This window comes from Myxine glutinosa, unplaced genomic scaffold (genome assembly GCF_964187855.1).
Source record: "Myxine glutinosa unplaced genomic scaffold, kmMyxGlut1.1 SCAFFOLD_2833, whole genome shotgun sequence".
Lineage (NCBI taxonomy): Eukaryota > Metazoa > Chordata > Myxini > Myxiniformes > Myxinidae > Myxine > Myxine glutinosa.
The window spans coordinates 18,671-46,490 of record NW_027618927.1 but is presented as its reverse complement, the minus strand read 5'-3'; the positions used below and the strand labels follow the sequence as shown (position 1 = coordinate 46,490).

Below are 27,820 nucleotides of genomic sequence, written 5' to 3'. Positions count from 1 at the left end.
TGATGCAGTGATGGCGCTTTGCTTTCATGTTGCTCCTGTGCAGTCTCAAACTCATCAATCACCCTTGAGACCTCTGGACCTGCAACCATCCATCTTTGCAGAGCATGGGCATTGTCCAGCAGACCCACAGCTCCTCCATCTCCCTTGATACGTGCATTGTTCTGTTCATGTGCATGATCTGTAGCAATTGAAGAAAATTTGCGTTGGGTCTTTTGTACCGTGAACATGCCAGCTCGGAAATTATCCAGACCTTTAGGGTGTGTCTTGTGCAAGTCCATCATATCACGCAAATGGACTGTGACCCATCTTGCATAGTGCGTATGGTCAAGAGCAAAGAACCACGGAAGAAGCTCCCATAAAGCATCTAAGTACATTTCAAAGTCAGCCTCCCTCAATGAGCGCACAAAGGTCAGGATGCTGTTCTCCAATGCCATCGTGAGACTCCAGTATTGGAACTGTGGGTGTTCCAATATGTTGCCATTGGATTTTATGTTGCCATTGGATTCCTAGATCCAATGGCTAACTCCCGCTCTAGCAGGGAAAATGGCCTTTAAAATGCATGTTGTGTTGTGTTGTTGTATTGGATTCCTAGACCCTAAAAATGTAGGTATAGGCACTTCAACCATTTTGATATCTGTTCTAATTATGGAGATATTCATCAAAATAGGTCTTGTATGATGGCCATCTTGGATTTCAAGATGGCCGCCATATGGGGTGAAATTGGGGATGCCCCCTGGACTAAAAATCTTTCTTTTCGGGTATTCTAGCCATGTGCCAAGTTTCATGCTTTTAAGGGAAAAGGCACAATCGATCCGAATTTTTTAGCTAAGCCGCCCAGCTATTTGGCAATGAGCCAGGTCTCAATTTTTTCCATGTAGTGGTTTCAGAGATATAGAGGTGCGAATTTTTTCGAAGTTGGCGCCTGCACCACGTGACCTATGACGTCATAATAATCATTAAACTATTCCACAGGAGGAGGCCCTCTCATGGTGAAAATTTCATGTCAATCGGACCAACGGTTGCCGAGAAAATGATTTTTTAAAATGCAGACACGTACGGCGTACGGCGTACGGTACACGGCACACGTATGTACCTGAATGCTTAACCCCGCTTTTCGCTTCGCGAGCACAGGGTAACAAACAGAGAGGGGTGAAAACATAACCTCCATCCACCTTCGGTGGCGCAGGTAATTACCGTCCATTAAGAACCAGCTCCCGTGTAGATAGCGGTAAAGATGCCATGTGTTATGGATACCATACACAGTAGATCCATTCACACTGATTTGCTTCATAGTTCCCATCACGGGAATCCACCTGTAGTTACACCAGCGATACACCAAGTCCCCAGTCCTAGACGACAAAGGACATCACGTGATACATTTGCTGCAGCGTCACCATGCCATATGCTATGAATGTACAAATTTGTTTAACCATCAATAAGACAACAAGCAAACCATACTTCATCAATCTATGCTAGACATCTGCAAAAAGGTAAAACATAATCTAGATAAAAAGGTGAGACATTGAAATGATCAAAAAGATCTGTGATATTTTCGGCCATCTCTTTGAACATGCCAAGCAAGGCTCTGCTCATTCAGTGTGGTTACCTGCCCATGCAAACTAATCGAAGAGGTCAAGAGCAAAACTTTGGGGTAAAATGTGGAAATATATTTTAATTCCGAAATATATTGTCGTGCGACTCCGGTTAACACTAGAGACCGCGGATAGGCCTGAACGGATTTATTCGGAGGCAACACCCAATACGGATTCGGCTATAAAACGCGCGGGAGGAAGAAGGAAATTGGAAGGCTGCGGCAAAAGCTTACCTGGATCGTGCCGACGGCAGCTTCGATCCTGCAAGGAAATTAATTCAACCGAACAACCAAGATTTTAATGGGAAGGGAAAATAATGCAAGGGTTTATTTACAAGGAATCGCGGGACAGGGAAATACGTGCCGGGACTAAAATGGCCTAAATGGGGATCCCGCACACCAGGCTCAACAACAGACACAGGAATGGATTAAAGGAAAATAATTGTCTCGTCGTGTAAAATGTAATGGGGATTTGCCTTGTCTGTCCTGTTGTCTTGTCTTTGGCTGCCGTCCAACACGGCTCCGTTCGGCCCCGATGCACCCACGAGGTCCCTCGCTCCAGCACCACAGCACCGAGCACCGCTCCAAGCACAAGCACCGCTCCAAGCACCACGAGGTAGATCTTCACACACGATCGATAAGCCAACTCTCAAGCCAACTCAACCAGGGCCAAGACTGCCACCCAACGCAACCAGGGCCAAGACTGCCAGCCAACGCAACCAGGGAGAGGACTCTCTCCACTCGAGATCGGACCGGGTCTGCCAGGGCCAGGAATCTGCAAGAGCACGAACCGCAAGAGCGCAAATGGCGTTCGGCGCTCCCTTAAATAACCTTCCCTCGGTGGTGACGTCAGCCCCGGCGCGCCGCCCAATCAGTGCCCTCCACCGACTCGCCGGCTGAAGGTCCTCCCCTACCGCGCTGCCCCTTCACTCGTTCCCTGTTCCGTGGTCATAGCGCGTGGCACTCGATGTGGCTAGGCCTGTTGGAGGTGTAATTGGCGGGAGCCATCATCGGCGGTGTCCTGGCCTGGTTTCCGGAAATAGTCTGGCGGCCATATTGGGAAGCCGATCGTAAGCCTGTCAAAGCAAAGGCGTGGCGCACTGATGATGCAGCTGGAGCGAATTTTAGGACCGCCGACTATTTAATTAATATAGAATACTAATATTTGAACTGATATTCGGGCTCAGAATCCCGTTCTTTAAGGAAATGGTGTTCATTAAGTTTGAAGTTGGTTCTAGACGCATTTTTCCTGGGGAATCCAATGGTTTAGAGCTTGTTTGAAAAAAAAGTGCCCAAAATTACCGCTCGGTGTTCTTTATCGTTCTTCTCATGACCCAATCACCCACTAGTAGGAATAAGAATCCTGACATGTTACACCCCTGTTTAACTCCTGTCTTCACCTTGAACCATTCTGTTGTTTCACCTTGGTCGACGACCGCACATTGAAAGTCTTGGTAAAGGGCTTTTACAAGGTTCACTAATTTTCCAGGTATGCTGTATTTCTTCATTATGACCCAGACTTTCTCTGGGCAAGGAGTCGAAAGCTTTCTAGAAATCTATAAAATTGAGGTACATCGTCGTTTGCCATTCTTTGGCTTGTTCTATAATATTCCTCAATATAAAGATCTGATTTGTTGTCATGTTATATGATGTTACTTAATTCAGTCATTATATTGTAACTAAGATGTGTATGTTTCTATTACCGAGATGTTAGAAACCACGCAGATATAATGATAACCAGAGTTTATTCTACACTGACATGGGTCAGCAACACATCAACAGTGAGTCAGTCACATAAATGACATGAAACGCTGTCATGTAGTTAACCCACACAATTCACAGTTAACCCACAAAACACACCCACACCATGTAGAGATGAGGTCGCTCTTATATTTCAGCTTGCTCTGGTGTTGCCTCACTGGTGAGCAAACAGGACCAGTTTGCAATATTTTTTCCTGATGCGCTCTTCCTTCATGTCATCATCGAGTGTTCTCACAACATGATGGAAACGTATCTTGCTGTATGATTGTGATACAGAATGTATTAAAGCAAACACATGGTTGCTGTCTGCCTCACAGTCAAACATGTGCCGATCCAAGGAAGCAAATGTAGACCGACCGACCTCAGAAAGGACAGAAGTGGAAATTGCCACTCTTATCCCACTTTCACGAGGCATTTTGCCATTGCTTACAGCCAGGAGCCTCTTGGCACAGCGTTCAGTCGCCTCACAGACACGAACAACACTGTGCGAGGGAACTATGAGGCCACCCCTGTTCTTGGTAACAATCAGGCTGTACATTGGTGTGGTTTGCCATTCTTCGTTGTTACTGGTCAATGCAGAAAGACATTGGCTACACTTCAGAGTCTTCCTCACCATCCTCACCACATAGCCGGCAATATAGCCAACACATGACTCTGTAAAGATGGAAAGTTGCTCAAAATTTGGAATATCCGCATAGTCGTGGTCCTCTTTTGCCGGCGATCTCAACTCCAGGTCGTATCGTCTGGCCACCAACATGTCGTGACTCTCGTCAGGCACAGCCTGCTTTGCAACGCACTTGAAGGAAGCCGCATTCAGGATTCTGGTTGAGTCCTGTGCAGAACAGTTCCCACTTGCAGACTTGATGTCATGTCGCATCAAGAGGCGCTTATATGCGGCAACAAACTGCCGGGCCGTTGGGTTATTCCCACTTCCACATGCAATGCGGACCGCTCCAAAGCAAAGTTCAATGTGGTCTTGGCTCATTTTGTACGTGAGCAGGTATCGCAGGGGAGATGAGGCAGGTTTGACATATGTGAAATACAAAATTTTGACACTCTCTATGCAGATCATGAAACCAATGAAGGGGGTTTTCAAACGCGTATTGGTCATAACTTGACCATTCATGTTTTTGATGTTGGACAAGTAACTGTAGGCAGTATCCAGGAATGGCAGGAAAAGTCCTTCTCGTGATGTCATGAGTGGTGCCTTGTAGTTTCGTGCCAATGGATTGCGAGAATTTAGAATGTCAAACAGTTTGTCCAATGTTTCAATGTATTGGCAGGTAGCCTCACTGCCCTGAAATTCTGATAGTTGCAAAGTGTCCCTGCAAAACCGAATTGCATCTGCCACACTAGTGCTCAATGTCTGAGCAGCTGTGTCCACCTTCATGACATTGCTCTTCCACTCGATGTGTTTCCGGGAGAGCTTATTTCCCAGACGCAAGCCTTCCCTCTTCTGCAGATCAAAGAGTGCCTGGATGTATTTCCACGCGATGACTTTTTTGTTGCCATCCTCCATCATTTTCATGGATCCAAGACAGTTTCTTGCAAGTTTAAGCATGTGACATGCATCGAGTACAACACAAATTTTCTTTTCGGGATTTGCTGGGTGGGGAAATGTTGGTTTCACATTCTGCGGCGTGATGTCGGCACCTAGCTCACGTAACATTGTCAAATGAGCGGACGGTCCATCGCAAGTTAAGGAAACCACCTCTGCACCGATATCATGCAATTTTAGTAGACATTGTGTCACCAAATTCGCCTGTTCCTTCCCCGACAATCCATTTATCATAAAGTACTAGGGCATTGCCCGTACTATATCTATATCTAAAATTATATCCCCCCCCTCTATTTACATGAAATGGTTTGGTCCAAAGCGAACGGCTTCCGGAGTTTGGTAAAGAAATCGCCATCGCGTGCACAAACGCGCAGGAAAGCGAATGAATCGCAAATTCGGTTTTATTAGTTTTAACTTTTAAAACATAGTTTAACGCCAACATAGTTTGCAAACGTGAAATAAATGAATACGCTCTCAAATGTGCCATCCGAGGCAGAGTGTGTCCTCCACGTTCGGCACACGCGATCGTTCGCTGCTCTCTGATTGGTTGAATCGTTTTTTGGACATAGCTCGGTAAGTAATTGTCCGATTAATATGAAACCTTGAAAAGGCACATCCTCGGGTCCCCAGCAATATACCTGGCAAGTTAAAAGTATATCGGACCCGTGGTTGTCGAGAAACAGCGGTCACAGACAAACGTACAGACGTACAAACGTACAGACGTACAAACAGAGATTACTGGAATTATAGATAGATGCTACAGGCACTTTCCAACTGTCATTCAGCTTCCATTCCCCGATTCCGATTCCCCGATCGACGTGGGAGCCCCAGCTCCTTCACTAGCAGACAAGACAGCCGGCTTAACGTTCGCCAGGATGATCAGTCGCCCTGCCCGTGAAATACCAGGATCGGGATTCGTACCAGGACCCTGAACAACGTCCTGCCCTACCTACTGCTACTGCGAAGTGGGAAGGCAATGGCAAACCACCTAGTGCTGTAATTTATACAACCCTCATTTGCAGTTATTGGCATCAGATAGCTAAGGAAAAATAACAACTATTGAACAATAAACTTCCAATTTAGTTGCATGTTCGAGTCCGGTGTATTGTATTACTTGCCCTGATGGATGTGGACGAATGTCACAATCGGCTTCCCAATATGGCCGCCAAGCAACTTCCGCTAGCTTCAGCCGACAGCCGTCATTGGCTCTCCAGTTTATTATATACCTCCGTGACTCGATGTGGCTAGGCCTGTTGGAGGTGTAATTGGCGGGAGCCATCATCGGCGGTGTCCTGGCCTGGTTTCCTTCCGAAGTCACTGTCAGGGAAGGGAATTATTTACTGTTGCGCTAGGGACCTAACTACATGTCTATGTTGGTCTGCATTTCCATAAGGGACAAAGGTTTAGATACCAGATGTGACACACAGGGGCTTTATCTTTTAATCCCTACGCTATTTAACACACGAACATCCTGGTATGTTCACAGGTATACTCTTACCCGACAAAACGCCTACACATGAAACTTATTACAGGGCAGATTCCTTAACGCGACAGATGAAGCACGTTACCTATTCAGATCTAGCTGGCTCTACATATCACTACCCCACCCGACATAACACAGCCCCCCACCCCCCTGGAACCGTAGCTCCTGCAAGGTTCACTGCAGGCGCTACCATTCCAGTCTTAACACTTACTGTCTGTCACACACTTAATTAACCTATGAAATAAATCAGGAGGGCTGTGGGAAGTGAGCCGAAGCTACTTACCTATCCTCCTTAACAAGAGAAACCCCTTAACAGTCATGCAAACAAATATGTACATTTTCTTCTTTGTTCCTGCGAAGGGAGGACACAAACAACACACCAAAACTAACTTAACCACAAACCTTAGCCAACTTACAAAATTCCAAAACTCTATAAAACATTTGTACAACCCCGGTCTACAGACCGCGTCCCCCGGTGGATGCCACAAGACATAACCTTACCTGCGGGGCCATCCCCAATGCGCCCCTAAATTTCCGCGGGCCCTGTCCAGATGTTACAGGTGAGTAACATGGCTCGGTGGATTTCGCCATCATTCATTCAACACGAACCCCTTATCCACGCATGCTCATTCCGCAACTCATCAAGGCATTTCAAAAGTCAACAAAGCACTTATTTCACCCCCCCCCCCCCCTGCAGGACCATGGCATTGATGTCATATTCATGTGTGTGCATTTCTTACAAGGCAGCGGGGAGGTACCGCACAACTAAGATGGTGGGGGCGCTTCAGGCTGTGGTGCCCGCAGTCCCAAAACAAGTCAACCGACTTACAAGTTCATTTCCTCCCCCCCCCCCCCCCCCCTTTACCTCTCGGCCCCATGACAGCCCAACAGCCCCTTTCCACCATTACCTCGCCGGTGAGGGTCTCCACACACCAGGCTCCTCCGTGGCCTCCTGCTTCCGCGCAGCTACACGGGTCACCAGGGATCTCCGTTACCCCACGGCGCCCAACCAGACCATCCACCGACGAGCTCCAATTTGTGGGTAAACAAAAGTGGGTAAACAGTGTAAGGTGGGTAAACCTTACCCACAAAAGTGGGTAAACAAAAGTGGCGAATGTGGGTAAACAAAAGGATTGTGGGTAAGGACGCTTTGGAGGTCACGTCTCTTCAAAGCTACCCATTCGCGCACGCTTTCGAAGTTAAGTAACTTTTCACAATTGTGTTTTTGTCGAAACTGTATCCTTCTTTCGGTGTGTGTAACTATTGGTGTGTCTTTAACAGTACTAGGGCATGCCCGTACTATATATATATCTAAAATTATATCCCCCCCCCCTCTATTTACATGAAATGGTTTGGTCCAAAGCGAACGGCTTGCGAGTACGGTGACAATCCCCCCCCCCCCCTCTATTTACATGCAATGGTTTGGTCCAAAGCGAACGGCTTGCGGAGTTTGGTAAAGAAATCGCCATAGCTCGGTAACTACTTGTCCGATTAATATGAAACCTTGAAAAGGCACATCCTCGGGTCCCCAGCAATATACCTGGCAAGTTTCAAGTATATCGGACCGGTAGTTGTCGAGAAACAGCGGTCGCATACACACACACACACACACAGAGATTACTGGAATTATAGATAGATTATTGGTGTTGGTTTTTCATACCTGTGTACAGAATCGTCGGTTAGTTCATGTCGCATATTCTGAGGCCTAGTGTAGTACTAGTAGGCTACCGTGTCTGACCTTGGCTTGAGGCTTTGTTTCTGTCTCAGTGGTTCTTCGATTGCGCTCGCAATTACTTTCGGTCTCTATTTTTCACATTCACGTTCGGTCTCTGTCTCTGTTTTCATCTCAACTCAAAAAAAAAAAAAAAATTCCCTTCTCTGTTCTTATCCGTTATTCGTTCTTATTTGTTCGTTCGTTCTTCGACCACGTTGTTTGTGATCACGTGTTCACGTCGTTAAAAAATGTTTCAACTGTCCCCTGAAGAACTGTATTCTGTCATAGACTATAACACCTTTTTCTTCTTCTTCTATAAAAGGATGCTTTCGCCTTGCTCACCAAATCTATTCATTCCAAAAAAAAATTCCATCTCTTACAGTTATAGTGCCTCTTTCATACATTCCCTAAACTCTCCAGAACTCCACCCATCCTCCAGCATCCTCAAACGTATTTTTGACTCGAAGGTCTCAAGAAACTCATTTTGCAATAAATGTTCGTTTCCTATTAATCGTACATTTTTCAAAATCCAATCTCACCCCTCCCCTCCAAATCTTCCCCATCACCCCTTCCCTCCAAAACCTCCCCATCACCCCTTCCCTCAAAAACTTCCCCGTCACCCCTCCCCTTCAAAACTTCCCCATCACCCCTCCCCTCCAAATCCACCCCCTTGCCCCTCCCCTCCAAATCTTCCCCATCACCCATCTCTTTCAAATATTCCCCCTTGCCCCTCCCCTCCAAATATTCCCCATCACCCATCCCTTTCAAATCTTCCCACTTGCCCCTCCCCTCCAAATCTTCCCCATCACCCCTTCCCTCCAAAACTTCCCCATCACCCCTCCTCTCCAAAACTTCCCCATCACCCCTCCCCTCTAAATCTACCCCCTTGCCCCTCCCCTCCAAATCATCCCCATCACCCATCTCTTTCAAATCTTCCCCCTTGCTCCTCCCCTCCAAATCTTCCCCATCACCCATCCCTTTCAGATCTCCCCCCTTGCCCCTTCCCTCCTAAACTCCCCCCACACCCCTCTCCTCCAAGACTCTCCTTCACTCCTCCCCTCCTAGACTCCCCTCTCTCCCCTCCTCCTCAAAGCGTCCTCCCTGCTTCTTCCCCCTTCCAACTTTCACCTTCATTTCCCTCAACCTTCTGCCTCACTCTTCCTCCTCTCAAGCCAACTCAACCAGGGCCAAGACTGCCACCCAACGCAACCAGGGCCAAGACTGCCAGCCAACGCAACCAGGGAGAGGACTCTCTCCACTCGAGATCGGACCGGGTCTGCCAGGGCCAGGAATCTGCAAGAGCACGAACCGCAAGAGCGCAAATGGCGTTCGGCGCTCCCTTAAATAACCTTCCCTCGGTGGTGACGTCAGCCCCGGCGCGCCGCCCAATCAGTGCCCTCCACCGACTCGCCGGCTGAAGGTCCTCCCCTACCGCGCTGCCCCTTCACTCGTTCCCTGTTCCGTGGTCATAGCGCGTGGCACTCGATGTGGCTAGGCCTGTTGGAGGTGTAATTGGCGGGAGCCATCATCGGCGGTGTCCTGGCCTGGTTTCCTTCCGAAGTCACTGTCAGGGAAGGGAATTATTTAATGTTGCGCTAGGGACCTAACTACATGTCTATGTTGGTCTGCATTTCCATAAGGGACAAAGGTTTAGATACCAGATGTGACACACAGGGGCTTTATCTTTTAATCCCTACGCTATTTAACACACGAACATCCTGGTATGTTCACAGGTATACTCTTACCCGACAAAACGCCTACACATGAAACTTATTACAGGGCAGATTCCTTAACGCGACAGATGAAGCACGTTACCTATTCAGATCTAGCTGGCTCTACATATCACTACCCCACCCGACATAACACAGCCCCCCACCCCCCTGGAACCGTAGCTCCTGCAAGGTTCACTGCAGGCGCTACCATTCCAGTCTTAACACTTACTGTCACACACTTAATTAACCTATGAAATAAATCAGGAGGGCTGTGGGAAGTGAGCCGAAGCTACTTACCTATCCTCCTTAACAAGAGAAACCCCTTAACAGTCATGCAAACAAATATGTACATTTTCTTCTTTGTTCCTGCGAAGGGAGGACACAAACAACACACCAAAACTAACTTAACCACAAACCTTAGCCAACTTACAAAATTCCAAAACTCTATAAAACATTTGTACAACCCCGGTCTACAGACCGCGTCCCCCGGTGGATGCCACAAGACATAACCTTACCTGCGGGGCCATCCCCAATGCGCCCCTAAATTTCCGCGGGCCCTGTCCAGATGTTACAGGTGAGTAACATGGCTCGGTGGATTTCGCCATCATTCATTCAACACGAACCCCTTATCCACGCATGCTCATTCCGCAACTCATCAAGGCATTTCAAAAGTCAACAAAGCACTTATTTCACCCCCCCCCCCCCCTGCAGGACCATGGCATTGATGTCATATTCATGTGTGTGCATTTCTTACAAGGCAGCGGGGAGGTACCGCACAACTAAGATGGTGGGGGCGCTTCAGGCTGTGGTGCCCGCAGTCCCAAAACAAGTCAACCGACTTACAAGTTCATTTCCCCCCCCCCCCCCCCCCCCTTTACCTCTCGGCCCCATGACAGCCCAACAGCCCCTTTCCACCATTACCTCGCCGGTGAGGGTCTCCACACACCAGGCTCCTCCGTGGCCTCCTGCTTCCGCGCAGCTACACGGGTCACCAGGGATCTCCGTTACCCCACGGCGCCCAACCAGACCATCCACCGACGAGCTCCAATTTGTGGGTAAACAAAAGTGGGTAAACAGTGTAAGGTGGGTAAACCTTACCCACAAAAGTGGGTAAACAAAAGTGGCGAATGTGGGTAAACAAAAGGATTGTGGGTAAGGACGCTTTGGAGGTCACGTCTCTTCAAAGCTACCCATTCGCGCACGCTTTCGAAGTTAAGTAACTTTTCACAATTGTGTTTTTGTCGAAACTGTATCCTTCTTTCGGTGTGTGTAACTATTGGTGTGTCTTTAACAGTACTAGGGCATGCCCGTACTATATATATATCTAAAATTATATCCCCCCCCCCTCTATTTACATGAAATGGTTTGGTCCAAAGCGAACGGCTTGCGAGTACGGTGACAATCCCCCCCCTCTATTTACATGAAATGGTTTGGTCCAAAGCGAACGGCTTGCGAGTACGGTGACAATCCCCCCCCCTCTATTTACATGAAATGGTTTGGTCCAAAGCGAACGGCTTGCGAGTACGGTGACAATCCCCCCCCCTCTATTTACATGCAATGGTTTGGTCCAAAGCGAACGGCTTGCGGAGTTTGGTAAAGAAATCGCCATAGCTCGGTAACTACTTGTCCGATTAATATGAAACCTTGAAAAGGCACATCCTCGGGTCCCCAGCAATATACCTGGCAAGTTTCAAGTATATCGGACCGGTAGTTGTCGAGAAACAGCGGTCGCATACACACACACACACACACACACAGAGATTACTGGAATTATCGATAGATTATTGGTGTTGGTTTTTCATACCTGTGTACAGAATCGTCGGTTAGTTCATGTCGCGTATTCTGAGGCCTAGTGTAGTACTAGTAGGCTACCGTGTCTGACCTTGGCTTGAGGCTTTGTTTCTGTCTCAGCGGTTCTTCGATTGCGCTCGCAATTACTTTCGGTCTCTATTTTTCACATTCACGTTCGGTCTCTGTCTCTGTTTTCATCTCAACTCAAAAAAAAAAAAAAAATTCCCTTCTCTGTTCTTATCCGTTATTCGTTCTTATTTGTTCGTTCGTTCTTCGACCACGTTGTTTGTGATCACGTGTTCACGTCGTTAAAAAAATGTTTCAACTGTCCCCTGAAGAACTGTATTCTGTCATAGACTATAACACCTTTTTCTTCTTCTTCTATAAAAGGATGCTTTCGCCTTGCTCACCAAATATATTCATTCCAAAAAAAAATTCCATCTCTTACAGTTATAGTGCCTCTTTCATACATTCCCTAAACTCTCCAGAACTCCACCCATCCTCCAGCATCCTCAAACGTATTTTTGACTCGAAGGTCTCAAGAAACTCATTTTGCAATAAATGTTCGTTTCCTATTAATCGTACATTTTTCAAAATCCAATCTCACCCCTCCCCTCCAAATCTTCCCCATCACCCCTTCCCTCCAAAACCTCCCCATCACCCCTTCCCTCAAAAACTTCCCCGTCACCCCTCCCCTTCAAAACTTCCCCATCACCCCTCCCCTCCAAATCCACCCCCTTGCCCCTCCCCTCCAAATCTTCCCCATCACCCATCTCTTTCAAATATTCCCCCTTGCCCCTCCCCTCCAAATATTCCCCATCACCCATCCCTTTCAAATCTTCCCACTTGCCCCTCCCCTCCAAATCTTCCCCATCACCCCTTCCCTCCAAAACTTCCCCATCACCCCTCCTCTCCAAAACTTCCCCATCACCCCTCCCCTCTAAATCTACCCCCTTGCCCCTCCCCTCCAAATCATCCCCATCACCCATCTCTTTCAAATCTTCCCCCTTGCTCCTCCCCTCCAAATCTTCCCCATCACCCATCCCTTTCAGATCTCCCCCCTTGCCCCTTCCCTCCTAAACTCCCCCCACACCCCTCTCCTCCAAGACTCTCCTTCACTCCTCCCCTCCTAGACTCCCCTCTCTCCCCTCCTCCTCAAAGCGTCCTCCCTGCTTCTTCCCCCTTCCAACTTTCACCTTCATTTCCCTCAACCTTCTGCCTCACTCTTCCTCCTCCTCAAATAACACCTCACTGCGCCTCACCCAATCACCATCAAACCTTTTGTCCGCCCCATTCTTCCCTTTCTCCAAGCTATTCTGAAATCTCTGACACACCTTCAACAGCTCTCCCTACCTCTTCCTCCTCTTCCACATCTTACCCTACCGCTCCCCCCCCCCCTGTTCTGTATCCGATGCTCCCCCTTCCTCTTCTTTAACAGTATGGACCTCAAACATCTGGGGCCTTCACTCAAACTTGACTGATCTCTCCATACAGGTTGCTTCTGACAAACCAGACGCGATCTGCTTAACAGAAACTTTCCTCCTTCATGATGTCTCTGATTCCTTGGTATCTCTCCCAGGTTACTCCCTCCTCCGGTATGATAGACCTGAGGCTCGTCCTGGAGGGGGGGGGGGGGGGGTTGCTATCTTTATAAAAAACTCTTCCTCACTCACCCTGCACTGCCCTCTCTCCACCTCACCCCCAGGAATACCTTTGGCTATGGCTTCCCCTTCGCTCCCACCTTTTGTTCGTATGTGTGTTGTACCATCCACCAAACAGTGATGACTCCATCTACATCTCGCTGTCTGATAATATGGACCAACTTCTATCTACCCATCCCAACTCTCTCTTCCTCATATGTGGTGATTTCAATTGTCACCATGCCAGTTGGCTGGGTGTGGGTACCGCTCTCACCAGCCATGGCTCTTCAGCAAAGGACTTCTGTGATTCACTGGGACTGGCACAATCTGTCAATTTCCCGACCCGGATCTCAGTCAACGGAGCATCTTCTCTTCTGGACTTGGTTATGACTAACTTATAGTAAGGGCATTTTATGAGATATTTCACAAATCTGTTAACTAAATTGTTACCAAAAAATTTCTTCACCAATATGTTTGTAAAGGTGTGTAATAACATGTGTTAAAATGTTGAAGTTCAACTCCCGTGGGAAACCCAGAAAAAAAGCTGTTGAATTCGGGTACCGAAAAATTATTTTCGAGAATTTATATTTTTTTTAATCGGCCCTTAAGTAACTTATGAGGGGTCAAATAAGGGTTTTTCATGATTCTGAGTTGATTGTTAACATTTATATTTTCACTTTTACATTTACACACAAAGTAGCTTTTATTTCACATACATATATAATACTCAAGAGTTATTTCTCATTCACAGTGTCAGAAGTTTCAACAGTCATTGTCTATGTCTTCTTCAGACTCAACAACATCATGACTGCAGTTTCTGCATGTAATGCCATTACAGACTCCACAGGCCGAGATGCACGTGACCCCATTCTTCTTGCAGCTGCATCGCCGGTTGCTGCAATCTCCATGACAATTACAGCTCGTGAACTGCAATAGCTCCTCAGGAGCCGTGGGGTCCAGTGTTGGAACTGGCTCATACCCATGCACACCTATGGTCCATCCATAGTCACTGGGGTTCAGAGACATGCTCTGTAGAATGCATTGTTTGTTTCCCCAACCTCCATAAAGACCACCTGATCATTACTTGACAATTCACTTTCACTGGCTGGCACTTTGGCTGTCATCACTGATTGATCCTCAAGCGCAGCATCAACCGCAACCTCATCATTGATCTGTTCATCGGTTTCCTCCACAATGGTGTCAAGAGTGCCAGAAGTATCTGGAACATCATCTCCACTCCTACTATTAAGGAAGCAGTATTTGTAGTTTTGTGTCTCCGTGTAAGACTCAGTGTATCCCAGCCGGTGGAATTTGTTGAGCATCCATTTTGACCCAAATCTATGATCAAGTTGTATGGCAAGCCCCATTTGGTGTGGCAATACTCCAGATCGAGGTCGACAGGCCTTAATAAAATTCTGCCCCCAAACGGCAACTCTTTCGTCTGTCTTGACAATCGGTCTCAAGAACATCTGAAGGCTTGCAGGAACAAGTGTCAGCTGACTATCGATGTCAGTCATACTGTGTGTGGTGGGGTATGACTTTGGACCTAAATCAATCAAGGCAATATCATTGGATATGAACTTGAGTGCCGTCTTTATGATCTGAGTCTTCTCATCTCCATGGTCAAGATTAGCATGATGCGCTCGCAGAATATTGTCGGTGCCATCTTTGAGACAGAGTACATCTGCCCTTCTTTCCTGTGTTGTGAAATACAAGGTGTCTTCGTATTTCTCTAGAAGTTTTATCTTTAGCCAATGCTTTGAATAAGAAAGGCTCTTCTCTGGTGACTGATCAAACTCCTGCAGCTTTTCATGGACTTGGTCCATGTTCATTACCCCATGCTCTAATTCTGAGTCTAACCATTCGCAGAATTCAATAAAAACTGCCTCTCGCTCCTCATCAATACTCCTCTGTCCTCTCTTCCTTTTTCCTTCCTCATCAGTTTTGGACAAACTGTCACCTCTCGCAAACATAAGTTTGCATCGCAAATGGTACAGTGTTTCTTCTGCTACCAAGTCGTTGATCCCTTCCAGGCGTCCAGTGACTTCAGTGCCCCAGTCATCCCCGCGACTCCGTGCTGTCTTCAGCAAGCTTGCCTTCAGTGTATCTGCAGTCAAATTATCTGGCACTCTGTATTTCTTTCTAGCTTGTGCTGGATTATTTTTGTAGAGCTGGGCTGGTTGGTTGCAAAGAATGCATACATCCTTATGCAGGAGGTCAACTGACTGTGATCTTCTAGAACTGCAGCCAGTTGATGAACTGAACTCACAAGTAGTGCGTCTTCTCTTCAACTTTGATGACTCTTTCTCTGCCTTTGATGCTTGAGCTGACTTCTTGGTGGTTGCAACAAAGTTGTTGTACAGATCATTTTTACACTTCTGGTGGTACCTCAGTTTTCCTTCCTTTTGAGCCTCCTTCATACGTTCCACAACAGTAACATTTTCGACAGTTTCTGCTTGTTTCAATAAAGTTGAGTATCCCTTTGGAGTTGCCTGTATGAGCCTTTCAGCTGGTGTATCCGAGCATGCACAGATGAAGCAATTGAGCACAGGTGGAGTAACGTCTTCATCCATATTGCTAGACTCCATGTCCTGCAAAGTAGAAAATGAGATATATTTAGAAATTATTTTTCCACAAAGGAGTGTCTGTGGTGAAATATAAATGTTAACAATCAACTCAGAATCATGAAAAACCCTTATTTGACCCCTCATAAGTTACTTAAGGGCCGATTAAAAAAAATAAAAATTCTCGAAAATAATTTTTCGGTACCCGAATTCAACAGCTTTTTTTCTGGGTTTCCCACGGGAGTTGACCTTCAACATTTTAACACATGTTATTACACACCTTTACAAACATATTGGTGAAGAAATTTTTTGGTAACAATTTAGTTAACAGATTTTCATATGTTTCCCTTACTATTACCTGAAAATGTCTGCTGCTCTTCTTCTGCTCCAATCGGCTCATCTGATCATGTGCTTGTTAAAGTGGACATCTCTCTGACCATTCTCAGAGAGCCTCCTCAGCGTCGACGAGTCTGGCATTTCACTCAGGCCAACTGGCACGGTCTTCAAGCAGCCATCAATCATCTGGACTGGTCTCCCATCTCTACCGCCTCTGACATCAACTCATCCTGGGAATTCTTCCAAAGTAAATTGCTCTCTCTCATGCACAGATTTATCCCATCTCGTCTTCAGTTGTCATACCCTTCCTCCCATCCATGGTACACGGATTCTTGTGGTGAGGCTATTGCCCACACACAACTTGCTTTCGTCTCCTGGAAAGCAAATCCAAATGGAAGGAAAGCTCATTCCCTTTCACAAAGCCCGAAACAAGTGTGTGTCCACCCTCAGGAAAGCCAGGAAACAATATCTCTCCGTTCTCAGGACAGAACTCTCTTATCTGTCTCCCTCTTCCAAATCCTGGTAGCGTCTGTTCAAATCTGTTTCTGGTGTTTGTTCCCCCTCCATCCCCTCCCTCACCTCAAACGACCACACGGCTGACTCCGCACGTGAAAAAGCTGAATGCCTTAACTCTGTGTTTGCCTCTAAATCTTGTGTCAAAAACCCATCCCTCTCTGTACCCACCGTACCCAGCTGCTCCTGGATTCTGTGTCCTTTCCTCCTGACAAGGTGGAAATGTTTCTGTCAACCCTCGACTCTGATTGTGCAACTGGACCTGACGGCATCAGCCCACGGGTCCTAAAATCCTGTTCTTCCGTTCTTTCACTCCCTCTCTCTGTTCTCTTCACCCTCTCTTTTGCTCAAGGTCATCTGCCATCTGCTTGGAAATCTGCCGACATCACCGCTTTGCACAAAAAAGGTGCAAAAACAGATCCCAGCAACTACAGACCAATCAACACTCTCCCAATTATCAGCAAAGTCATGGAATCCATCATTGCTTCAGATATGAAATCTTTCCTCTTCTCCAATGGCTTGATCTCTGATCATCAATTTGATTTCAGACCTGGTCACTCTACTCTGGACATGCTGCTTCTGCTTTCTCAACAATGGATGGAGGTCCTCAATCCCAAACAGGAAATTAGAGCTGTCTCCCTTGACATATCACGTGCCTTCGATATGGTCTGGCACCCCGCTCTGCTCACCAAACTCTCCTCTTTTGGTATCCATGGAAATCTCCACGCATGGCTGGCGGACTTCCTCTCAAGTCGTAGTCAACATGTGGCCCTGAATGGGTTTCTCTCGTCTCCTCCTCCTGTTCAGGCTGGAGTTCCCCAAGGCAGTGTTCTGGGCCCTGTGCTTTTTCTGGTCTTCATCAATGATCTCTCTGACTCTCTTGAAAATCCTCTCTATCTCTTTGCTGATGACTCTACTCTCTGTCGCTCCATTCTTCATCCCTCAGATCAGCAGTCTGCAGCCTCCTCACTCTCTGCAGACCTGGACAAAATCACAGACTGGACAAACAAGTGGAACATGTCTTTCAATCCTGACAAATCTCACACTCTTACGATGTCTCTCCGAAAAGACCGACTGGACAACCCTCCCATCCACTTTCTGAATAATCCTCTCCAAGAAGTTCTGTCACTCAAGCTTTTGGGTCTCACTATCTGCCATGATCTTTCCTGGGAAAACCACATTTCAAATCTGGCCTCCAAAGCCAGTCGCCAACTGGGCATCCTCCGTCGTGCGAAGTCCTTCCTTAGCATACCTGAGCTCCTCACCACATACAAGGCTTTCATCCGCAGCTCAATGGAATACTGCTCTCCCCTCTGGGCTGGTGCTCCTGCCTCACACCTAGCTCGTCTTCACGCTGTTGAAACCAAAGCATTCAGAATCATTGGAATCTCCCGCGATGAAGCTTACTCCAAGGGCCTCTCACTCACTCACCGCAGGCAGGTTGGTGGTCTTTCCGTCTTGTACCGACTCCTCTCTGGCCTTGCCCCCCAGCACTCTCTGGGCTCTGTCCCGCAAATATTCCTACAGGTCGCACAAGATCTGCCTGCAACCCTCTTATGGTTAAACTGCCAAAATCAAGACTCTCTGCTCACCTTCACTCCTTCATTCCTCTTTTCTCCCGCCTCTGGAACAAACTCCCTCACTCTCTTCAATCCCACTCCACCCTCCAGGTCTTTAAAACAGCTGTTCACCACCATCTCTTATCTTCCCCCATCCAAAACCTTGATCTTTTCTACCCCCGCTAATTTCACCCCAATTCCACTTTTTTGAAATACCAACTTCTGTCCTGGAAGTCCTTGGTGTCCTTGTGTTTTATACTTCTCCCACCCCCCCCCCACCCCCCACCTTCCCACGCCTCCTCCCCCCAAGCCCTCTCCCTCCCACACATCTCCCTGCTCTCAAATGTTGTGTGCTCTCAAGTGTTTGTGTGCTTCCCCTTCTCTCCCCATCTTGTCTTCCGCTCCCTCTTTTTATATATTTTGTTTGTCTGGTTGATTTGTTTGTGAAGTAAATGTCAGCTCTTTCACGATTCAGTATACAAAAATAAATAAATAATAATTCCAGATACCACTGGCTGCCAGGGGTAATTGCCGCAGAGGGCGGCCGCAGGCATCGCTCCTAAGAGCCTGATCTGTACCTGCGGACACATACACCTTCCCCACCCATAAGATCCCAAAACACATTTCCTCCCCCGCTGCCATTCAATTCTCAACACAATTCCATAGATGGCGCAAAAGATGTGCCATGGCCTGCTACATGTGAAATCCCATTCACATTTAAATCATTACATTTCCACAAGCACATTTCAACAATAATCACCACGACTCACTCATATTTCCATTTCCAACACAATAATCATCACTCACTCATTTCCTCCAACCTCACGACCACATGAAAACACATCACCTCTACACATAAACAAACGCCACCCACAAGACTCTGTGTGGCACACATTCCAATCCTCCTCACCGGCCATGTCATCACTCTCACCCGCCTCCCAACTCCAAATTACATGTCCCAAAATTTCCATAAGCAGGTCCTGACGCCTGGGACAGTAACCATCAAGGCCTTACCCCTACCTTGATGTACAGGTAACTTCCAGTTGGTCAAGTCCAAAGGTGCAATCCACCCTCAAAATCCCAAAACTTATCCTTGGGCCTATCAAATTTCACCAAATTTCTCTTTTCTCCACACTATACTGGCAGGTATGTGGATCCGCATCCAACGGTGATTATCACTACACAACTACATGTGGCTACGACAGCCCCGCACCTCTACCGTGCAAGGGTCATCGGGACAAGGTGAGCAGTCAAAACGCCAACATGGCCCATGGGTGTCCATAAGGGTGCGACCCACCATCCATCCTTCGGCCCCCCTGCGAGGAACACAGCTGCACCAGCCCCAGCTGGCCAATGTGGTGAGCACCTGCTGTCACAACACACACTACCACACACACACTACCACACACACAACCTCGGCCCTGGGGGAGACTGTCACAGTGCGTGGCATTCCCCTCACGTCACCTACGCCACCCTCTCGTCCCCCAGTCCACAGAACCCTAGCCCCGCTGTGCTCACCCACACTTGACCACACCAAGGTCCAGTCAACAGCCATGCTCCACCAGGAGACCCACCCAGAAGACATGGTCCACACACCTCGGACACCCATAGCACCATGTTGACCCTCAACTACACAACTACATCCCCATGACTCCGCATCCCAAATATCGGCACAGTCGCCCCCGCAACCAGTTGAAAGCTGTCCTGCTACCCTGTCAATTTTATCACAGCCTCCAACACTTTGGTCTACACACCTGGATCAATAATGGTGTCACTATGCAGTGTCCACCATTTCTCTTCACAAAATTCACCCTTAAATTTGCATGTAACCCCGAGATTACCCATGCCAAACATTTGTCACAATTCACTCATTTCACCAAAGAAAGATGCTTTGCCATACACATGCCAGCCGAGCATGGCCCATATGCTCGGCTCGTTACACATCTCCCGATTCAACACTCCCATGGCTCTCTTCCCAAACCGAGAGTCCATAAATCATAACGGACCATCTGTGGAAGGTCACGCTCACACCATCACGTTCCACAGATGCCCCAATGGTTGTCTGGTAGGCCATCTCCGTCCCTGTCCATTCGGTTCGACCCGCGTCCATAGACCAGCACGGCATGGCAGGTCACCACATGCCGGCTGTCCCAGAGTCTCAGGAGGAGGGTGTCAGGCCGCATGCCCGGTGGTCACCACATCAGGCCCAAGTTGGCCGTCCGCAGTACCACCACCAAAGTGCGACCCGCAACACCTCCCCCTAGTGGTCCTCAATAAATGCCATTCCAGGCTTGAGAAACCACCTCGGACCCCCCCGGAGGTCTTAACCCCCACCAGGGTCCAGTGACCTTGTCGGCCCGAGCCACATGCCCGGACGGCGCCCCAACGGACAAGGGACACCACACTCCCCCAGACCTCCCGTGGGGCCCAGGCCGTATCATGCCACCCATGGCTGGACCCCACGTCCAAATCTCGCCAGCACAGCCCCCCAGCTGGCTGGCATCCCCAAATTTTGAAAGGGGCAAATTTTGCCCGAGGCCATCCCGAACGACCTCCACTGGTCCACATCCCGCAGCCTGGGGACCGAATCCAACCACGGCTGTGCCAAATCCATTTCCCATTTCCATTTAATTTTAAATTTCCTTTTAACAATTTGCATTTCCCATCCCAAACCGCAGCTGCAGGTAACAACCTCCACCACAGGTTGTTCTGCCCCTCCCTGCAGCTGTTCCACATTCCCTACGGGGACCAAATCTCCTGAGGCTCGATCTCCCGATCCTCCAAGGTCCAAATCCAGCCCGGAGTCAAAACACTCCCCCAGCTGGGTATCCAATTTCGGAGCCTCCTGTTTCCAATTGTTATGCACGGTGAGGGTCACCACGGTCACCACAACCACCTCCTCGGACCAACTCACCTCCTTCCCCAAACTCCTTTGGGCCTGGTCTACCTTGTCCTCCATGGGACTGTCCCAGGTCCCCAGCCGCTGTGTCAAATCATGCTCATAATCCCCATCATCACCACAAATCATTTCTGGCCCCGACAGGCCTTCTTCCCCAATAAATACCCGGTTCGGCTCCATCGCACGGACCCCCAATAATGTTACCCTCTCTTGCTCTGAACCACCGCCCTGGCACAGGAAGGATTCAATTCCATCCCCCGGTTGGGGTGTTGTGGCATCCACTCGGTCATGATAAACCTCCTGGCCAGCAGGTGTGAAACATCGTCCATTACCATTTCCACATTCCAAATTTCTTTCACCCATTCACCTGTGGGCACTCCACGTTCACCTGTGCGCATTCCCCATTCACCTCTTCACATGCCGTTCGTGGTGCAATTCCCAATTTGGCTTCCCCCCGTTCCGAATGAATTTCTGCCACCCTTGGCTTCTCCTGGGCCCTGTTGGCGCCAAATCTCCTCATTTCTCCGTTTAGTTCACTCCCCTGTGACTCCATTTTGTTATTCAATCCCTCAATTTTTCCTTCCAACCGCTCACCCTGAGCATCCATTTTGTTTTTTTTCTCCCATATCATTTTTCATTACCCCAATTTGTCCTTCCAACCGCTCACCTTGAGCCTTCATATCCCTCATGTTGTTATCCATTCCTTCCATTTTATTTTCCAACCCATCCTTCATTCCCTGCATAAACTTCATTAAGGCCTGTAAATCCATCGGGGCCGTCTTGCTAGTAGCGGGGGAAGTTCCGACACTACCCTCTACCCCCACTACTTCCGATTCACTCCCACTAGTTCCCGCATCTTCCATTCTCCTTTCCTCCATATTGCTTACTTCTTCCATCCGTAAGGAGTAACTTCCCCGTGTGTCTTTTACAGGAATGAAATTTAACTTTTAACGACGCTCCGTCAGCGTCTCGCGCACTGATCGCCGATGCAAATTTATCGCCTCTGACTAAAAAATTTTGTTTCCAAATTCTCCACACTGACACCAATTTTTTTTAGGGTTCAATCCCACTACTGACTACCAGTTGTCGTGCGACTCCGGTTAACACCAGAGACCGCGGATAGGCCTGAACGGATTTATTCGGAGGCAACACCCAATACGGATTTGGCTATAAAACCCGTGGGAGGAAGAAGGAAAATGGAAGGCTGCTGCAAAAGCTTACCTGGATCTCGCCGACGGCAGCTTCAATCCTGCAAGGAAATTAATTCAAGCGAACAACCAAGATTTTAATGGGAAGGGAAAATAATGCAAGGGTTTATTTACAAGGAATCGCGGGACAGGGAAATATGCGCCGGTAATAAAATGTCCTAAATCGGGATCCCGCACACCAGACTCAACAATAGACACAGGAATGGATTAAAGGAAAATAATTGTCTCGTCATGTAAAATGTAATGGGGATTGGCCTTATCTGTCCTGTCAACTTGTCTTTGGCTGCCGCCCAACACGGCTCCGTTCGGCCCCAATGCACCCACGAGGTCCCTCGCTCCAGCACCACAGCACCGAGCACCGCTCCAAGCACAAGCACCGCTCCAAGCACCACGAGGTCGATCTTCACACACGATCGATAAGCCAACTCTCAAGCCAACTCAACCAGGGCCAAGACTGCCAGCCAACGCAACCAGGGACAGGACTCTCTCCACTCGAGATCGTACCGGGACTGCCAGGGCCAGGAATCTGCAAGAGCACGAACCGCAAGAGCGCAAATGGCGTTCGGCGCTGCCTTAAATAACCTTCCTGCGGTGGTGACGTCAGGCCCAGTGCGCCACCCAATCAGTGCCCTCCACCGAGTCGCCGGCTGGTTGTCCGCACCTACCGCGCTGCCCATTCACTTGTTCCCTGTTCCGTGGTCATAGCGCGTGGCACTCGATGTGCCTAGGCCTGTCCGAGGTGTAATTGGTGGCGGCCATAATCGGCGGTGTCCTGGCCTGGTTTCCTTCCGAAGTCAATGTCAGGGAAGGGAATTATTTAATGTTGCGCTAGGGACCTAACTACATGTCTATGTTGGTCTGCATTGCCATAAGAGACAAAGGTTTAGCTACCAGGTGTGACACACAGGGGCTTTATCTTTTAATCCCTACGCTATTTAACACACGAACATCCTGGTATGTTCACAGGTATACCCTTACCCGACAAAACGCCTACACATGAAACTTATTACAGGGCAGATTCCTCACCGCGACAGACGAAGCACGTTACCTATTCAGATCTAGCTGGCTCTACATATCACTACCCCACCTGACATAACAATATTATCAAACACCTCCGGGTTTACAGTTTGTAACATCCTGAGAGTGGAGCATGTTCTGAATGTGAGCTTGGATGGTGCATTGGATTGAACAAATACCATTCTCTAAACCTCTACAATGGATTAACTTGGAATCAAATTACACAACAGAAGCGAATGAGTAAAACCTCATGGATTATAAATAAATCATTCACTCAAGGCATACAACAACAGAAATAAAATAAGAAAGAGATTTTCACAAAAAATCAAAATGTTCAGCGGTGAAGGAATAAAACAAGACGGAAGCTGGAACAGCACTCGGTAGAGCGCATACCTCCGCCAGGTAAACAGTTTACGGTTTGTATCCACTGATGGGCTAGATCTGGAGCCGGACCTGAACCAAAATCCAATCGGCTTGTTCTTGTCACCAAACCAACTGATCCACCTTGTTTTGTTCGAACCCGTCCACAACCTTTTGAGATATCGTGCTATATATTGTTTTGGCCCCATCTCTCAATGGTGAAGAATCACATCAAAATTATATCAGCCGAATCCGGATCTTCATCATAATCGAATCACTCCATCCTTGTCACACATCCAACCTATCCACAAAAGCTTGTCCGAATCCATCCATAACCTCTTGAAATATCCTGTTCACAGACAGACAGACAAACAGACAGGGGTGAAAACAAAACATCCACCCACTCTCGGTGGCAGAGGTAATAACCGAGAGTAGAACAATTAAAACAAAGACAAGGCATGTCTAATGGAAGATTGCTAAGAGAAGGTGAGGAGGGAGAACCAGGAAGAACACATTGGAGGAAATATGACCGGGTCACCACAAACACCATTAATGTAGTGGCAAATTTATTGGGCGTTGTGTTTGGTGTTGTGTTTTGTTTACATGATGGTGTTGTGTTTTTTTTACTTTCACAGTACGGTATGGTTAAGCACTTTTAATAAACTGCAAGCGCATTCTTTCAATAAATTGGAAATGGTACCTGGTGTTGTCGTTTTTTAAAATTTGTACACATTTTTTGTAAAACTGTAATCATGTGCATTTGCGGTGGAAAACATGTTAAACTTTAAAAAATTTGCTCTATAAATCAGGAACCACTGGGAACCTATAACCAATCCCTCTTCTCCCCATTAAAACAATACAACGGCATACATTCTCTGGATTTGCCTCACCATTCACGGATTTTGCCTCGACATTCTCGGTTTCGTTCCTCTCCATTCGTGGATTTTCACGACTCGGGAACCTAGCCCCCCTTTTTCCATTGAAATAATGCCCCCCTATTCGCGGTTTCGCAAATCGCGGGATTTTCCAGGAACGTATCCCCCGCGAGTAGTGGGGTCCCATGGTATGGGACCAGGATTGAAATTGATGATATATGAGCAGGATTGAAAATAACAAATTGACATATTGTGGGTAAAATTACATACCCAAACTGGCAATTAAACCCAGGTCCTCTGGAAAACCATACCAGTGTTTTGTCATTTGAGCTATCTGACTCCAGGGAAATACGTATAAAGAACATGGATATAGCTCAATTCCATAATTGCTTCCCCTCCAGGGAAACACTTATAAAGAACATCGATATAACTCAATTCCATATGGAACTGTGTGTTTTGTGTTTGTTTATGACAAAATATAATTATAGTATTTTGGTTGGTCTTCGGGTTTTCAGATCGGTTAACTCTAATGGTTTCTACAGGACGAGTTGAACTTAAAGGTTTATATGGGTTTCAGACCAGTTGCATCAAATGGTTTTTATTGGGTTCAACTGAATCTTGTTCGGTTTCTACTGGAAACTCCACTGGTTTCTGATATTTACATTCTCAATGTAATTATCATAAAAAATGCAATATACATCATTTAATAACGATATCCATGAAAATCACCATTTGCTGAACAAAATTGTTCACCTAATGGCGAAGGCTTGTCCACCGCCTGCATCCACAGATAGGAAGTCAGATCCAATTTCTTGAGAACACTCAAGGGCTGTTGAGACATTAAGAGAGCATATTACAAACACGTATGTACCACAGTCAGATTGGTGCAGAGGTAATGCACTTACCTTTGGGTTATCTATTCTTGATTCAATTCCTTGACGCGACTAAGAATTGTTTGAATGAGGCTTCATAGACAGGGCATTTCAGAACAAAGTGTGTCGTTCTTAAGATTGATGTTAAGCTGAGTGTCCTGTGTGCTCTCATTACTTGGTGTGTGTTGAAACATCTCATGGTGTGTTTTTAATGAAGAATCAGCAAGTTATCGGAGACACGCTCAACAAATTCCAAATGCTGGTCCAATTCACCTTCAGTCGAATGTCAAGCCTGGTCAGCTGGTTCCTGAATTAATTGAGCCAAAAAAACCTCTCAGGCGGACCCCAGGGAAGGTATTTCGCTGACTCCACAACAAGGTGAGAATATTTGGCCCATTAAAGAAGTAAAGGTAGAGGTAGTAGACTTGCACCAAACCATTCATTCAATCATCCTCTTTTTATCACTTTTGTGGAATTGTTTCCTTGTGTTTGTCATTACGCTTCCCTCACTTTAGTCTCTAAAATGTACTGCTCATCACCACCACATGCACTCAACTTGCATATCGATTATCTCTTCTAGGCACACCGATTCTTTCCCATTTTGTTCTTCTCCGTACCTTTCTTCTCCGTACCTTTCTTCTCAATTTTGTGTTATTTCTCTCCTCGTGCATGTCACCTGCCTCCCCATACACTCCGTTGGTGTGTCAACTTGTTGACCTTTAATTGTCTTTTATCTGCTCAATTAACATAGACCAATGTGAACATGTAAAAAAAAATATCCCTGAGTGGGCTGACGGTCATGTCTTGAAGTTGGAGTTCAGAACTCTGCTGATTTGGGTGTTTTGTCATAACCTGTCCACAACATTTTGCTATATATCGCTTTTGGCGTGACCTCTGAATGGTGAAGAATCACTCAAAAAATTATCGGATCCAGATCCTTTTCCGAATGTTCACCAAAATCTAATCAATTCATCCTTGTCAAATATCTAACCTGTCCACCAAGTTTAGTCCGAATCCATCCATAACTTTTTGAGATAGCCTCCTGACATAGACAGAGAGACAGACGTGGTAAAACATAACCTTCGGTGGTGGCGGTAACAAACACTGCACAATCACAACACGATACCATGGCCATAATTAATTAAACAATTCAAAAACTTGCCAAGCAAGGATCTGCATCCCAGGTTCAACTTTAAAAAGCAAAATGCCCTCATTTACCTCGCACTCCGGAGAGAGTCAGAGACAAATAAATTGCAGCCAGTTTGGGAAGCAACATGTTTGTTACACCTCCAGGTCACGAAATTCGAGAAATAAGGTCGACAGGTGTGCGACTGCTGGTTTATAAGATGTGTTGTCATTTGTAATTTAATCTTGATCGATCTAATTTCACATCTAACATATCACCATTAAAATGAAAGGATGACACCTTGGTTACTTCCTGATAATGGTCGTATGTTCTTTCAACAATGCATCATTGTTTTTGCAGTGTTATTTTGATGGTTTTCAACACTTAAGGGAGAAAAAATCATATCACGTTTTGCTTTTGTTTCCCTCGTTTGCAGTGGAATATTTTCTCTCAAAAATCAGTCCTTATTTTCCTTCTGGAATCTAGATACCAAACAGGGGGAAGGGATATTTGCATAGCTGTCCGGATCCGAGGGCAGGGAGTTGCTTGATACAATGGTAGTCTGTTTCACCACATGTTTGCAAGGAAAGATATGCAGATTGCAAAACAAGAATGAGAGCAAGGTTGCATTTCAAGGTAATTAACCTGACAATGGTCAGAATTCGTCCTCCGGAGGAGTCACAGAGAATGTAGAAACATCACCCACAGTTTCAGGAATGCAGAGCATTGTTCATGCAGATTAGGCCTTTATGGCCGACATCTCGACGCCATTAGTCAAAGAGTTTTATATCAATCCCCTTCCAACTAACGACATCAAAACATTCATTATATATATATATATATATATATATATATATATATATATATATATATATATATATATATATATATATATTGTTGCGGCTATGAGGATTGTGTTTTTTTTTTATGGTGTGTATTGTATAGTAAATTGTTGTAAATATCACCCTCTGTAAAATGTAATGATTCCTTGTAAATACCTCCGTAGTGTAAAGGTCAAAGGGCGTCTCGGTAGTTATTCCATGAAACACCACATTGCAGGACCCGATAAAACCCTTGTTCAGTAGCTTATATCTTATTATGTGTCTTAGGGTAAGGCTGTGTCTCCCATTAATTTAAATACTCCATTGCACCAAGTGAAATAAGAATAGGTCCCCTTTCATTTCTTTTCAATGGCCAACTGCATTTTGGGCGGTTTTCTTCAACCACCATTGGCCACGAGG

General features: G+C 46.8%; 1 long non-coding RNA gene across 1 annotated transcript; it reads right to left on the bottom strand.

Annotated features, from left to right (window-relative positions):
* Nucleotides 1-1,078: 1,078 nt before the first annotated feature.
* Nucleotides 1,079-26,746, bottom strand: LOC144889331 (uncharacterized). The gene is made up of 3 exons (XR_013621699.1): nt 26,672-26,746; nt 25,335-25,410; nt 1,079-1,349 (listed from the first exon to the last, which is right to left on the bottom strand). It is a non-coding gene; the product is annotated as an uncharacterized LOC144889331 (long non-coding RNA).
* Between the last annotated feature and the right edge of the window lie 1,074 nt (nt 26,747-27,820).